This window comes from Spermophilus citellus, assembly GCF_964194105.1.
Source record: "Spermophilus citellus genome assembly, chromosome: 19".
Taxonomy (NCBI): Eukaryota; Metazoa; Chordata; class Mammalia; order Rodentia; family Sciuridae; genus Spermophilus; species Spermophilus citellus.
Window position 1 is genome coordinate 16,243,345 of NC_138201.1, and position 14,972 is coordinate 16,258,316.

A 14,972-nucleotide genomic window follows, 5' to 3' on the forward strand; every position below is an offset into this window, starting at 1 on the left:
CATTCCCCAGCCACATGCCTCTTAGATAGAACTTTCTAAGATTCAGATCTGATCTGCACCCTTCTCCAGGGCTCCCAAGATTAAGTTCAAAGGTCAAAGGTGACATTGGGACACACAGAGGTTTTGCCTATTCACCAACCATTTCCCCAGTTCTGGTTATAATGCTCCAAATTAGGCATGGAGGTGAGGTTGGGAATTTGCCTCTCCAAATACAGCCCACACAGGACACAGTGTACCATCAAGGTCAAGACTGTGGTTAAAAGAGTGTGGATTTGTGGGCTGGGGTTGTGGCTCAGTGGTAGAGTGTTCCCCCGGGATATGTGAAACCCTGGATTTGATCCTCAGCACCACATAAAGATAAATAAATAAGGGTATTGTGTCCATCTATAACTAAAAAATATTTTTTTAAAAAAAAGAGTGTGGATTTGAAGCCGGGCACAGTAGTGCAAACCTGTAATCCCAGGTACTCAGGAGGCTGAGGAAGAAGGATGGCAAGTTCGAGGCCAGCCTCACCAATTTAATAAGACATATCTCAAAAAAAAAAAAAGTGTGATCTACGAGCAGGACTGCCCTTCACCGAGACTCTCTTCTTTATATATTGGATGGACAAGGGTGGGACCTCCCACATAGGTCTTGCAGGGGTTAAATGGTTTTATTCACACAAAGTCTTGAGGACTGTACCATGCATGTGAGTCAGTGGGATGATTCTACTCTCATTTCCATGGAAATTGGGTGCATAGGACTGAGGCTGGTCAGTGGTAATGTGCTTTATAACTTTTTTTTTTGGGGGGAGGGGGGTACTGGAGATTGAACCCAGGGGTGCTTAACTACTGAACATCCCCAGCGCTTTTTTATTTTTATTTTTTTTGTAGTTGTAGATGGACAGCATGCCTTTATTTTATTTGTTTATTTTTATGTGGTGCTGAGGATCGAACCCAATGCCTCACACATGTGAGGCAAGCGCTCTACCACCGAGCCCCATCCCCAGCCCTTTTTATATTTTATTTAGAGACAAGTTCTCGCTGAGTTGCTTAGGGCCTCACTAAGTTGCCAAGGCTGGCTTTGAACTCATGAGCCTCCTGCCTCAGCCTCCCGAGAGTGGAAACCTTTTGAAGGGCACTAAAAGTAGCCTCACAGGGTGGCATGCCAGTAATGTATGTGGAAGGGGATCCAAGAGTCCCAGGCTCCCTGAGAGTCAAGGTCAACAAGTATTAATCCCTAATGTGTACAGGGCTCCACGGAAGGACAGTCTCTGTCCCCACCAAAGAGTCCAATACCGAACAGAAGCAAAACCAAGATATGTGTGAGAATTCCAGGAAAGAAGAAATCACACACGCATGGAACAAATATCAGGCAAGATTCTTAGAGGTCGAAGCATTTAAGAATGACCTTGACCCTCAACTAGAACCTGGGGGCATGACCTTGACCCTCAACTAGAACCAGATAGAGCATAAGGATTATGAAGACTCCTTACAAATGACAGCATCGTTATAAATACAGACTGAGCTCCTACCACATAGCAACTTTTTGAGACCCATACAATTTTAGTTCTCATTTTACAGATGAGGAAACCGAGGCCCAGAAAAGTGACACTCCTTGCCCAAGGTCTGTCTAGCTCCCGAGTCTACACGTTACCCTCAGTGCCGAGAAATGTTGGTCAAGCCATCCCCTGGAGAGTGAGGGGCTGTCTCCAGGGCTGCTCCTAGGCCATATTTGAGGAGGGCACCGTGTGGGCATCGACTCTGTGGAAGCATCAGCCTGTTGAAGTCTTTCAGTATTGATCCCAGCGTGGTCTGACCTGCACAAATATTTAACAGTCAGCAATAAGCCGCAGCCAGCAGTGATATGCCCCATTGTGACTCGGGGACAGGATAATGAAATGGTCTTAAGTTCTATTATCTCCTGCGAGGTTTACTGTGACTTTTCAAGTGGTTGCACATGTGACTGCAGCAACTCTCCTACCTTCAGGGACAAGTGTTCAGAGGTAATAGCATTCCTTCTGAAAGCAGCACACAAGGCCCATCTCCCCCAATGGAAGAGATCTGCTGTGTGTGTGTGTATGTGTGTGTGTGTGTGTGCATAGGAGGAGGGGGGTTCCTCCATCTTACAATAATTTTGGCAAGTCTGGAAGATGGAATTGTATGTTGTCATGGAGACAAAGCCTGCTATGAGCAGCGGATGGGGGTCCTGAGCAGGCTGAGATGAGAGGTAGGAGAACAGACCCTCAGCACAGCCTGCCCCACAAAGCATCTCGCCCGCAGCCTGGTGACTTGGGATGGTAGACCAAAAGTGCGAGTCCTTTAATGTGCTGGGAAGGAAATGGGTTCAGAGAGGGGAAGGGATTTGCCTGAGGTCACCCAGCAGGTTTGTTACAGCTTTGTGCATTTCCAAACCAACTCACTTCTCACAGCAGCACCTTGGCCTGATGAGAGGCAGTCTGGCATGGTGAGAAAGTTCAGGGACACAATTAATAAGTTACTGGCCCTAAGCTCTGGGTTTAGAGGTGGCAAAGCTTCCGTTTCTCTACTGTGTGTCTCTGAGCCAGTGACTCAATCTCTCTGTGCCTTGGTTTTCCCACGTGTTAGTGATTAACATGCAGAAAGAACTCAGAAACATAGCTAGTGGCCATGGGCTCCCTGGCTCTGCCACCAGATAGCCAGGTGCCCTCAGGCAAGTCACTTCTCCTCTCTGGGCCTCAGTTTACCCATTAAAGAGTTCACTAGGAATTATCTGAGGACCATTCCCAGTCGGATGGCCTTCGAGTCTATAACTCAACTTCCCCAAGTCAAAAAAGAGAAAGGACAATAATAATGACATTAATAGTAATAGTGTCAAACTTTTACTGAGTATGGACCATGTGCTGGGAGCTCAGGTGACTCCACCCCTCACATCTATGATACTACAACTAACTCCATTCAGTCTTCTGACTCCCAATCTTCTCCCCTTCAATCGATCCTAATCGATGGCCAGTCTCAGCTTTCCTTTTTTCGAGGGGCACTTGACCCCTGAGCACAACCCAGCCCTATTTTGTATTTTATTTAGAGACAGGGTCTCGCTGAGTTGCTTAGTTCCTCACTTTTGCTGAGGCTGGCTTTGAACTCATGATCCTCCTGCCTCAGCCTCCCGAGTCACTGGGATTACAGGCGTGTGCCTCTGCATAGGTAAGTCTCAGCTTTCTTAAACCCTACTCTTCAGCTCTAGAGTATTCAGAGGCACTACCCTGCCCCTCAAGGTCAAGGTTCAATCCATTAATATGGTACTCAGACCTGCCCACTCTAATGGAATCTTCCAGAGACTCTGGTGTCTCTTGGTCTAGTCCTCCTCCATACCCGGTGCTAAGGAGATGCACATTTGTGGAGTGAATGGACACATGAACTATTTCGCTGAATTAGACCGCTCAAACTTTTGCAAACCAGCCACAAGGGTTTAGCAAAAATCTGTGCACCGTGTCTATTTTTATTTACTTAAATATTTTCCTTATTTAGATTAAATAAATATATCTCAAAAGGAAACTTTACATCACACTGTCACTAGAAGACCAGTATTACTTGCCAGAAATAGGTTTTCAAGGACAAATGAAAAATGCATCTAATGCACATTGCATACCATTTTCTACCAAGGTTGGAGGCCCAGGGCTTACTGCCCCCTCTTTGTTTTAATGTGAATAGTCAATTCTTTAAAGAGGTAATAAGTACTGGTTAGCATTTCTACTCATTGGTAGAAATCAAAAGAATGTCTCAGGGAGATGGTAGGAAGAGACTTTTCACCCTAAGCCATTCCACTCTACCAAAAATTCTCCTGGCTACCACCAGCAGTTGGTAGTGTACATTCCTGGGGAATGTTGGTCTGCGGAGCTTGCAATCCTAGCTCACAGGGGGCAGTGGGGGGATGCATGTGAGTTCTCTGAAAGATCTTAAGCCAGGCTTTTTGGAAGGGCACAGAGGCCCTTCATGCAGCCACCTCAATTCCCCAATACAGTGGCCCTTAGCTGAAGTCCCATGCCCTCCAAACAGAGCTGAGAACTCTACTGTGCTAAGAGTCTGTTGTTTGAAATCATCTGCCTGGTGGAATAATGAGCTCCCCATCACTGGAGAGATGAAGACAGGTGCTGGACAGTTACAGAGGGGTCAGGTGAGGAGTGGGGAATGTGGTGGGGATCATTCAAGTGTCAGATGGTCAACATCTAGGAAATTGACTTGGCATAAATGATGAAAAGAGAGAGGAATTAACTTCTGATCAAGAATATAGGTAGAATTGTGCTGTCACCTGAGAAAGTTGAAATGAACCTAGGCCAAGCAAAACTAGCCCTCTGTTCTTGCTACCCTCCTCGATTTGCTCAAAGCTGTGCCCCACCCCTGCATCCAGAGAGCTCCCTTTCATTCTTTGGCTCTTGGGTCCATGGTACTTCCTTAAGGGAAAATTCCTGCACCATTCCAAAATGGACAGGACCCCTGCCCGTGTCTGGCAGAGCTGGTGAGGTTGGCCTCCTGTGGCTATTTGAGAAAGCCTGTCTCTCACACTGGACCTGGACCACCCTGAGGTCTCTGCCTACCTGTCTTGTCCACCACCATGTCTGCTATGGTTCAGATCTTAAATATCCCCCCAAAGGCTCACATCTTGAAGGCTTGGTCCCCAAGTTGATAGAACTATTGAGAGTGGTGGGAACTTTCGCAGGTGGGGCGTAATGGAAGGAAATTAGATAGGTCAAGGAAAAATCCAGGAATCCATGTTTATGGGTGAAAGTGTGGGGAAAGAGATGAGAAGTCAGGGTGATCTTGGAGAGCTCTGGATTTGGGGATCCCAGTTCAGATGAAGCAGGAAGGGTAGGTAAAGTGGAAGAATGGGGTGTCAATTAGCAAATGCCAGTTCAGAGGACAAAGGTATAAGGTCAGATTAGGTCAGACCTGGACAAAAGGACTCTTTTCTATGAGTCCTTGGGAAACCCAGAAGGGAAGGCTGTGGTGGCCATTTTCAGGAGCCTTTGTGAAAGAGGGTGGGGCCGTCAGGGCTTTGACAGGGTGAGGCAGTCTCCAGATTGGGATTGGCTGAGAGGGCAGTTTCTCTGGGACTGTTCCTCAAACCTTAAGAGCTGGAAGGTGGAGGGGGTCTGAGTCCTTGGCCGTCCCTGTTTGTCAAGGTGCTGTTTCCTTTTGGGGTCCTGTTTACCACCTGTAGAGACAGACAGACAGACAGACACACACACACACACAGCTCCTTGTTTGTGTCTCCATGACCAACCCCTGCAGTGGACAGTCCTACCCATCTACCCACCCCCCCAGCTTGGTACCAAGAGTCCAGTGATTCCCAGTGATATTCAGTGATCTCACGGGAAGCCCCCCAACTACAGACATCCAATCATGGAGAGAGAGAAGAGAGGATGACAGAACCAGAGAAACAAAGAGGACAGATAACCAAGGCCAGGTAAAAGCCAAGCAGGAAATCCAAGTTGAAAAAGACAGGGACCCCACCAGGCAGACAAGCGGACCAAGGCAGGGGTGAGGCCAACAGACTGAAGGAGAAGGAAGGAGGGAAAGAAAGGAAGACAGGGGAGAAGGGCCTTGGGAGAGGGAGGAAGGGAGGGAGGAAGGAAGGAGGGGAGAATGGGAAGGGGACATGGAAAGGGAGGCTGAGGGAAGAACAGCAAAGAAGAGGAGAGGCTCACGCGAAAGAGAGGGGGCGCCCGGGCAAAGCAGCTGCAGACTGGGCGGTAGGGGGCGGGGCTGCGGGAAGCCCCGCCTCGGGTGGGCGTGTCCTCCGACTATGCTCCGCCTCCTGGACCCTCCCCCTCACCTCCGCCTCGCCCTCCCCCGCCGTCCCTCCTCCCGCCCTCGAAGACCCAGCGAGCGGCGAGGTTGCGGGCGAGCTGCGCGGAGCTGCGGAGCTGAGGAGCCGGCAGCGCGGCGCGGCCCGAGCCCGGAGCGGCCCCGCGCCCCGAGCGCCCCGGAGTGGCCAAGCCGCCCCGCGCAGCGCCCGCCGCGGGCCGCGCAGCCAGCCCCGGCCGCAGGTAGGAACAGGCGGCCGGCGTCGGGGCGCAGGGCGCAGAGCCCGGGACGGCGGGGTTAGACGGGCCATAGCCCCCAGCTGCCGCCACGGACCCGGCGGGAGCGGGGGCGGGCTCCGGGAGATTCCAGTCCCCGCGCCTCTTCTCACCCGGTGCCACAGGAAGGAGCCGGGCGCCCCTGCGACCCCGACGTGCGCTTCTGGCCATTCCCCCCCCCCCCCGGGGACGCGCGAGAGGGCGGCAAGGGGGCTCGAAGGAGGGTCGCGAGAATCATATGTCTGTCCCTTCCCTGAGGCAGTGCCGCCTGGACCCCCAAGGTGGTCTGGATTCTGCTGGAGCCGTCGAAGCGCCCTATTCATTCCTTAGGGGACAGAGGGTGACAGGGACTGAACTGCGTTTGGGGGCCGTGCGCCACTTGCCCAGTCTCCGAGTCCTCGCCTGAGTGGAGATAGTGTGGTGCGGTGCGCCTCATTTATTCTCTGAGCGCTACTGCGGGGTTGGGGGGCCACCTGAGGATGGTACACCTCCCTCCCATCCTGGGACATCTCAAGCTCTCAAGAAACCCTGGCTTAAAAGCGTGCTACAGCTGGGACTGAGCGCACACACCTCTCGCCGCGCTCTCCCGACTTTACCCGAGGGATGTGGGGTGCCAGAGGCGCCTCAAAGGGCTGGAGGACCCTGTCTTCCTGCCGCCGCGAGGAAACAGGGTCCTCCAACCCTTTCCTCCCTGCAAGAAATAGGGTCCTCATTGCCCGCCTAGGTTCTCCCGGGGGGGCATTGACCATGAGTTCGTCATGAGCCACTGTCCCTTTGTACCTGTACATCCCCCGGGTGGGTTGGGGGAGGCTCCCACCGATGTCCTGTTCTTCTCTTGGCTTCGTCTCCAGACAAGGAACTCCTGACTCTCTGAGCTAATATCCTCCCGAAATAGACATGAACCCTAAGGAGAAGATTGGATTTTTTTAAAAAGCCAAAAGATAATGCCAAGTTCCCTCTGGATGTGGGGTGGGAGCATTCACTCACTCACCAAGAAAGCTGGGGTGGGTGATAAAATGGCTCCTAAGCTTTGGGGGCACCCCCCAAATTAGAGACTGTGTCAGGCTGAGTAGAATTTGGGGTTGACCTTGTTTTTTTTTTAATCTGTGACACACACAAGGTGGGTGTTTGGGCAGGAGACAGGGGATACTAATGCTGAATATTGCCTTATTTTTTGTCATTGAGAACTTTGTGGGGAGGGATGCATTCATAAGGAAACCTGAAAAGTCTACCTCAAGTTCCAAATTCCAAAACAAAGAAGGCGAGTGGGAACTATCCTGTATTGCAAGCCCTCTCTTTCTCTCTGGAGCACTTCCTGCGGGAAGGGTTGAGCCTGCCCTCTCAGGTCTTCATGAGAGCATCCTCACCCTCCAAAGTGGCCCTTCAGAGGTGTGAGCCCCTAGGGAGTGGGAGGGGCTTTTCCCAGAGCAGCCAGGCCAAAATGGCTGAGCCTCTCTTGAGTCTCAGAAATAAATCGTCAGGCAGGCTGCAAACAAAGAAAGCGCTCTGTCTCCATCCAAGTGCTGGCTCAGTGGCCAGTCCTTAGAGGACAAACAGTGAGTCCCAGGCAGGGAGACACAGCTGGGCCTGTCTAGTGGAGCATCCGAAGAGTGGGGTTCCCTAAGAGCTACACCGGATAGGGATAGGGGCAGCCCCTATGTGACATGAAAGGAGAGCCATCTGTCCTGATGTGAGACCCTTTATTCCAGGGCTCTAGGCTTGGTGAGAAGTGGGTCCCTAGGGACTTGGATGGAGCTAGGAGAGAGGGTCTCAAGGCCAGGGAGTAGGCAACGGAGAAGATAAAGACCAGGCAAAACCAAGTTCATCAAAGCTGAAAGATGCACAGTAGCTGTGTATCTTCTGTCTGCCCTGGATTTTACATGGCTAGCGACCCAGGAGCTTCAAGGATGTGAATTTATTTACGCATGGCCCAGCACACAGCAGGAACTCAATAAATGTCTTAGAATGAAGTCTGCCTGGATGAAAGGTGATGGAACCTACAAAACCTACCTGTCTTATTAGGCCAGGAAGGCAATCAAATGTCACCTCCAAGTCCACAGCCAGGAGTGAATGAGCTCTGTAGGAGGGTTTGCTTTGAGCGCAGGCACTGCCATTTCCTGGCCCGTGACCTTGGCTAAGTTCTAGTCCCTGTTGACGGGAAGGAATGAAGTGCTGGAATCTTTCAGTGTACTGGATTTATAATCCTTACAATGACCTTATTCAATGGATATTCTCTAATACCTACTTGGGCAAGGCAACTTGGAGACAGAGAGGGAAAGAGATTTGTCCAAGGTCACACAGCTGGGAGGAGGCAGGACAGGGATTTGGACTCTGTTCTTGTCATTCCCAAGCCAACTTTGCCTTATTGTGGGTCTCTGGGCCTCTGTTTTCACATTCATAAATTGAGGTAGTGGGTAGGGGGATGGTTATTGAGGACAGAATTTAAAGGTTGACAGTGAGTCACCTTGGACTTGCTCTCTGAGTGCTATCTGAGCAATAGACGTTCCTCTACCTTCCCAGCATATGATATGCTAAGAGCAACACTAAGTAAATCACAAATTTCAGGTGGCTTCTTGCCATCACATAAAGACACCATTCCTAGGCTTGGCTGTGAGCTTAGCAGCTAAGATAGAGACGTCCCAAGCCAGCTGGAATTTGGAGATGTCTTCTCTTTCCCCTCTTTTGCTTGTATATGGCTCATAGGCAGAGTGCAACCCCAGCAAATTCAAATTCAGCCTTGCCTGACACTTCCAGCCTCTCGAATCTTGAAATCCAGCCCCCCACCCCATCCTTGGGTGTAAGAACGGTGCCTGAGCCTGTCCCTGTTGCCTGGCCCAGGGTGTGTTCAGCTTTCCCTGGACCCCACACTCCATCAGCACAGCACCCCTCTCCCCCCGTTAGATCCCTGATGCCAAATCCAGCAAGAGCCCCAAATCCAGCAAGATCCCCCCCGCTCCCCAGTGTGAGTGGCAGCAGACCCATTTTTGCTCAGGCCGGAGCTGAAATTAACCATGCCATGTTGCTGGGGCATCTCTGCGAGGGGAGAATGGTAGGCAGGGTGCAGCCCCTGCTAGAAGGGAAAAAACCTTGAATCGACTCCATTTGTAAAACTCATCCCCTACCTCCACCACCCTCCAGATGTTGAGATCGCCACGTATCCACTGCTCCTTGGCACCACCTAAGTGGTCCTTTTCGCAGGCTTTGCCCCCTTCTCTGAAGAGAGGTGGAGGGGAAGGGAAAAGGCTGAGAGTTCAGATGTGAACCCCAAAATAGGACTTCCCAGGAAATATGTCTCCATGATCTTTCTGGACATCCAACACCTTCTTCTATATCCTGCCCAGCTGAAGACCTTTGGAACCCGTGGGAGGGGGACATGGCATCAGCGGGAAGCCAGCTAATAGCAGAGATAAGCGATTCCTGGCATAGGCTGTAGGTGTGAACGCAAGCTGTGACATTTTGGCACAGTGCTAGGATTCAGACACAAACAGGAAAAAAAAATACCCACTCAATATCATTGCAATGATAATATTGTCAATTACGCTAATAATTGTCAGTTCTTGCAGGTTGACGATGTGCCAGGGAATGTGCTATGTGCTTTACTTGTAAGGCTGCAGGTAATTTTCACAAGATCCCTGTAGACAAAAAGATACTGACAGGCAGGATCAGTGAAGGCACTTGGTACTGGATCGCTAGGCTAGTCAATGGCATGGAGCCTCACTTACCTCCGTGGTAAATCCATGTTAGATTCCTGCCACAGGAAGGCCACTGGTATTGCTCCCTTGGCAGTGACCACAGCTCCCCCATTTAAGGAACTGCAGGGTTTACAAAGCAGTTCCCCATTTGCGCTGTCAATTGAGCCACAGCTCAGGGACACCGGGTGGCATGATAGCTGCTGTTTGTTAACGGGGAAAGCTGAGGGACAGAGAGATTGAACTTGAGCCCAAAGTCTCTCAGCTGCTAAGTTGCAGAACTGGGTTCGAACCCAAGTGTCCAGCCTGTTACAACATATTTGTGACCTAGACTTAAAATCCATTTAAAGCTGGCGCTGATGTTCTGCACCCAGCTACCTTTCCCTGACTCTCGGGGTGCCTCCTAACTCTTCCCTACCGTCCCCCTGCTTGGGAAGCCACCCGGAGCTGCCCAACGAAGCCATCAGCTCCGTTTACCATGATCTGACATGACACACAAAGTGGCATCCGATTTGATGCGAGCCGCCTGCAGCGAATGGCCTTCTATTTTTACATTTCTCACAAATTGGAAATTACAAGGAGGCCAGGTCTTGCAGAGTGATTGGCTGTGGCACTCTGGAAGCAGGGGATGAGCAGCTAGGTGGAACGGACCAGATTAGGGTGCCAGAGCCTTCTCAGCTGTGAAGAGGGGGCCCCCCATCTTCTGGGGCCGGATGCGATCCGGCACACAAGCCCGGGTGGGGGAGGCAGGAGTTCTCGTGGCTGCCTGGGACAGTGACCTGCAGCTCTCCCCACCTGTCGGCTGCCTGGTGTCTGCGTGATCTGTGTCTTATGCCAGGTCTTGAGATAACGCAGACCTGGCCAGAGGGACATTCAAGGTCAAAGATGCCCTGAAAGAGATATCGACAGCAGGTTGCTTTCGTGGCCTTCTTGTTTGACAAAGAAGATCTGTGCAGAGAGGGCACAAGGAGGTGAGTGGAGACCTTTGGTGTCAGTATTACAGTTTTGCTGGGACTTAGTGACCACCATGCTGCTCTCGGGCATGAGAATGGCACTTTACAGTTTGAAGAAAAAAAAAAAAACTTTTTGCAAATGCTCTATCTTTTTATTCTGTGTGAAGTACTGTGTAGTGTATGCGTGTGCAGGGGGATGATCCTTGAGATTCCGGAGAAGAATCCTCTGTCAAATAAGGAAAGACTCTGTTAAAGCTAGTTTTCTCATAAGCCCAAATCAGAATGACCTTGACCCAAATGAATTCCCTTTGGAACTTAAAAATTAGGCAGAATTTCATAGTTTTCAAAACATTTTCGCAGTCAAAGCTTGCCACGGCCCTGGGAGCTCCCAGTGAAGTTATTGTCATCAGTATTATTACTATTCTTATCCCCATCTTTTGGATGGGGAAATTGAGACTGAGAACCCCAAACCTTCATCTCCGTTCCCTGGTTTCCCAGCCAATAGGAATCACCTTTACCACACCAAAATCGAAGTTCACCAGGTATCCCCACTAGATGGAGCCCAGAAGAGCCCGATTCTGGTAGGAAGCAGAACACCGAGGGTCCAGGGACTGAGACTTGCTGGACAGCACGGCAAGGCACAACCCTGAGGTTTGCATCTTGTTGGAGGCTTATCTGAGCTCTGGCCAGAGAAGAATATCTCCTGGGTCATTCCCAGAGTTTGGGGTTCCAAAGTGTGATCATTTGGTCAGAGTGCCCCCAGCCGTAGCCAGACTTTGGCAGGGAGAAGGGGGTTGGTTGCTCTCAGACACACCTGCATGCACGCAAGCATGTTTATCTGAAAGAATTCAGATGAAAACAAACACCAGGGCCCCGTGAGCATGTGTAGAAGGACCTGAAAGTGTTGGTCACCCAGAAGGGTGTGGGAAAATGTTCTTGTGTGAGCCTTGGGTTTGTTTGGGACCCAGCGCAGGAGCCAGATGCAAACAGCCCAGACACCTCCTCACTCCCCTCTGCATTTGGACTACTGTCATGGTAAAGATTGTGACCCTATCAGGAGCTTTAGGAGCTTTTCTCTGGGGTGCAGGGGGAGGATGTGTCACACCCTCTGGCTGCAAGGTGAAGCGAGAACTTGCCCAGTGGCCCGGATGGATCACTGAGCCTGGAGCACTAACTGGGCCCCCGCCCCCTGGGTTGGGACTTGTGATTCTTACTTCACTGATGCTGCGGGAGGAGTGCTATACCCTCTCCAGCTGCCAGAGGACCCTAAAGCTATGGGCAGTGAAGACACTCATCCCAGATAGCACCTAAGTTCTGATATATCTTGCTGATGCCAACCCTTGGGTTCTGTTCCCTCCATTCACCCTTCCAAGAAACACTTGAGTCATCAAAACTGTGCAGGGAGACGCAGGAAGATGAGGGACTTTTTTCTTTGCATTTGCCGTCTCTGTTCCCAACTTTACCATGCAAGGACTCAGGCTAAGTTAAAACAATACACAAGTGACCAAAGCCAGAAAAACACCAGCTTCCTGGTGCTGTCTACGCTCCAATCCTGCTGTTGCACTTTGTCTTCTGCCTTAGCTGACTGTAGGGCTTTGGCCAACTAAGTCCCTAGGTTGGATGTTTCTAAATCTTGAGATCAGGAACCCTCCTATGGCTGGGTGTGGTGGCACATGCCTGTAATCCCAGTGGCTCAGGAGGCTGAGGTAGGAGGATCATGAGTTCAAAGCCAGCCCCAGCAACTTATGGAGGCCCTAAGCAATTCAGCAAGACCCTATCTCTAAATTAAAAAAAATTAAAAAGGGCTGGGGATGAGGTTCAGCAGTTATATGCCCCCTGGATTCAATCCCCAGTACCTTTTTTTTTTTTAAGTGTAGCTCAGAGAAGGAAAAGAAATAGTCATACTGAAGCATAGTCTGTAAAGATGCCATTTAAAGGCATGCATGTATGACAGAAACATTTTTAACAGGTTGCTGCATCCACAGGGCTGTGCAGAGATATGGACCTCCTTCAGTGTTGAACTGTGACCCAGATGCTGAGCCCAGCTCTATCAATCATTGCCCCAGGATCATCAATAAGGAAACTGAGGCTCTAGGAGCTCAAGGGGTTGCCCAAGGTTTTAACACAAGGCAGAGCTGGTGCCGAGATCCCGGTGTGTGGAATTTGGAGGCCAAAGCTCACATTCCTGAGAAAGAGGTGGGAGAGGCCCCCTCCTGCCTGGCTTCTTGTTCACAGGGGGCCGTGGGCAGGTTCTTGGTCTCTAAAGCCAAGAGGTTGGGGCTGTCAGATGGGACAATCTGCTGCTCCCCGTGCATCTCGATGCCAACGCTCCAAGTAGGATTTGGGGGGAGGGAAACAACACACCCCACTTCCTCCCCTCCTCCTCCATTTTCACCATAATAGTCTCCAAGACTAATGATTGGGGAAGATAAGAACCCTTTCTCCAAATGGCAGCAAATGCTACTAATGACAGAGCAGATGCTGCACTGTTAATTATGCCGCGGGTATTCAATGAAAACTCCAACCCAGGAGGAGTTCAATAGCATGGCTGGGCTGCCATCAGCCCGGGCCAGGGCAGAACGGCCCCCTCCCCGGCCTCGGAGCCAGACAGGAGTCACAAAGCCAAGGGGCCTTCCTCAGCTCCGGGTCTTCAACTGTTCTGTGGACATCAACCCGCGGCAGCGTCCAAAGTTTTTCTTAGATGCCCCTCAGAAGGCTAGATGAGTTATCTTCAGAAGCAGATGTGGGCAAACAACTGGACCCAATAAAATTTTGAGCTGCCTATTGTTTGGCAGGCTCTCCTGGGGAACATGAAGATAATAAACCTGGCATTGTTTCTGTCCTGTAAAGAGCTGCTCCCAGCCAAGACCAGGAAGACAGTACCTGTGGACTTTTCAGGTCCCCAGCATAGAGAGGGGCACAGAATAGGTACTTCCCTCTCACTTTTGATTGACGGCTTGTTTCCTTAAGTAACAGCCAGAGGCCACACAGGTGGGGGCCAGAGCAAGATGAGCTGTGGGCCGAGGGGGCAAAGGGACAGGGCAGGGGGCCTCTTCCCTAGGAATGTGCAAGTTGGCCTTCGTAGAAAGCATCCCTGTAGGTTCTGAGGAAGAGCTGGATTTGCCACGAGCCCAGGCAGATCCCTCTCTGAGCCTCAGTCTGCATGTCTGAATAATGGGCTGGCCTGGATTTGGGCAAAACTACATCTGCTAACCAATCCCAGCCCTGATCCTGGAGGATCACAGTGATCACATAAACATCTAAAAGTGGCATTATGGAGACGATCTAAGCACAAGGAGAGGTCCATGACCAAAGGCAGCTTCTAGCTCTTCCTGTGGATTTAAATCCCATTCACATCTCCCACCCATCTCCAGTAGCTCAGGTCTACTTGCTCCTTCTTCCTGGAACTGGGAAGCTGTTTCTCAGGATGTTTTTTTTAATATTTATTTTTTTAGGTGGACACAATATCTTCATTTTATTTTTTATTTTTATGTGGTGCTGAGGATCGAACCCAGTGCCTCACGCATGCCAGGTGAGCGCGCTACTACTGGAGCCATATCCCCAGCCCAGGATTTTTTAAAATATATATTTTTTTAAGCCTGAGAGCCATAGAACCCACCCATTGCAAAACACCCGTGTTACGGATGGGTAAACTAAGGCCTAGCAAGGAGTCCCAGGCCCCGCAGGTGCTAGGACCCGGAGCCTGTCCCCCCTGGCCCGTGCTTTTCCCCTGCCCCAAGCCGGCCCAGCTCCACTGTTGAGAAATTATTAAATAGAGTTGGTGGAAGGACTCGGTTGCCGTGACAACGGAGCCTGTGTCCTCGGGAGATAATGGCATTGCACAAGGAGAGTGATGTGTGTTGAATGCTGATTTGGGAGCCGGTGGAGCGAGAGAGAAAGAGAGAGAGAGAGAGAGAGGGGGGATTGTGTCTAGGATTTGAGGTTCTGCAAGACGGGAGTGTGGGATGTCAGGGGAGGGAGGGCCGCAGGGAGACTCGCCTTATCTCGCTCCTTCCTTCCTCCAGACTCCTGGGAGAGGGAAGCTTCCATGCACTTCATGGACATGTGGAGTCAGGTGAAGAGGGGGACTTGGCTCAGGTCACATGACCAAGAGGCAGAGCTGGCATTGAGCCTCCAGCCTCTCCAGTGCCAGGGTGGGGTGGTTGAGGGACAGGGGCTCAGAAGGGGCCAACTGCAAAGGCCCATCACTTGGACCACTAAACCTCTCTAAAGACTCGAGGACACTGCTCATGGTGATCCTGATTGGGCCACGAATGACAAGTCTAACTCAAG

General features: G+C 50.9%; 1 protein-coding gene across 1 annotated transcript in view; it reads left to right on the forward strand.

Annotated features, from left to right (window-relative positions):
• The first annotated feature begins 5,872 nt into the window (after positions 1–5,872).
• Positions 5,873–14,972, forward strand: part of SLC6A1 (solute carrier family 6 member 1) — a 43,619-nt gene continuing 34,519 nt past the window's right edge. Inside the window, exon 1 of the mRNA XM_081276142.1 lies at positions 5,873–6,004. The gene's annotated coding sequence lies outside the window, so the exon portion shown is untranslated. The remainder of the gene's footprint in view (positions 6,005–14,972) is intronic.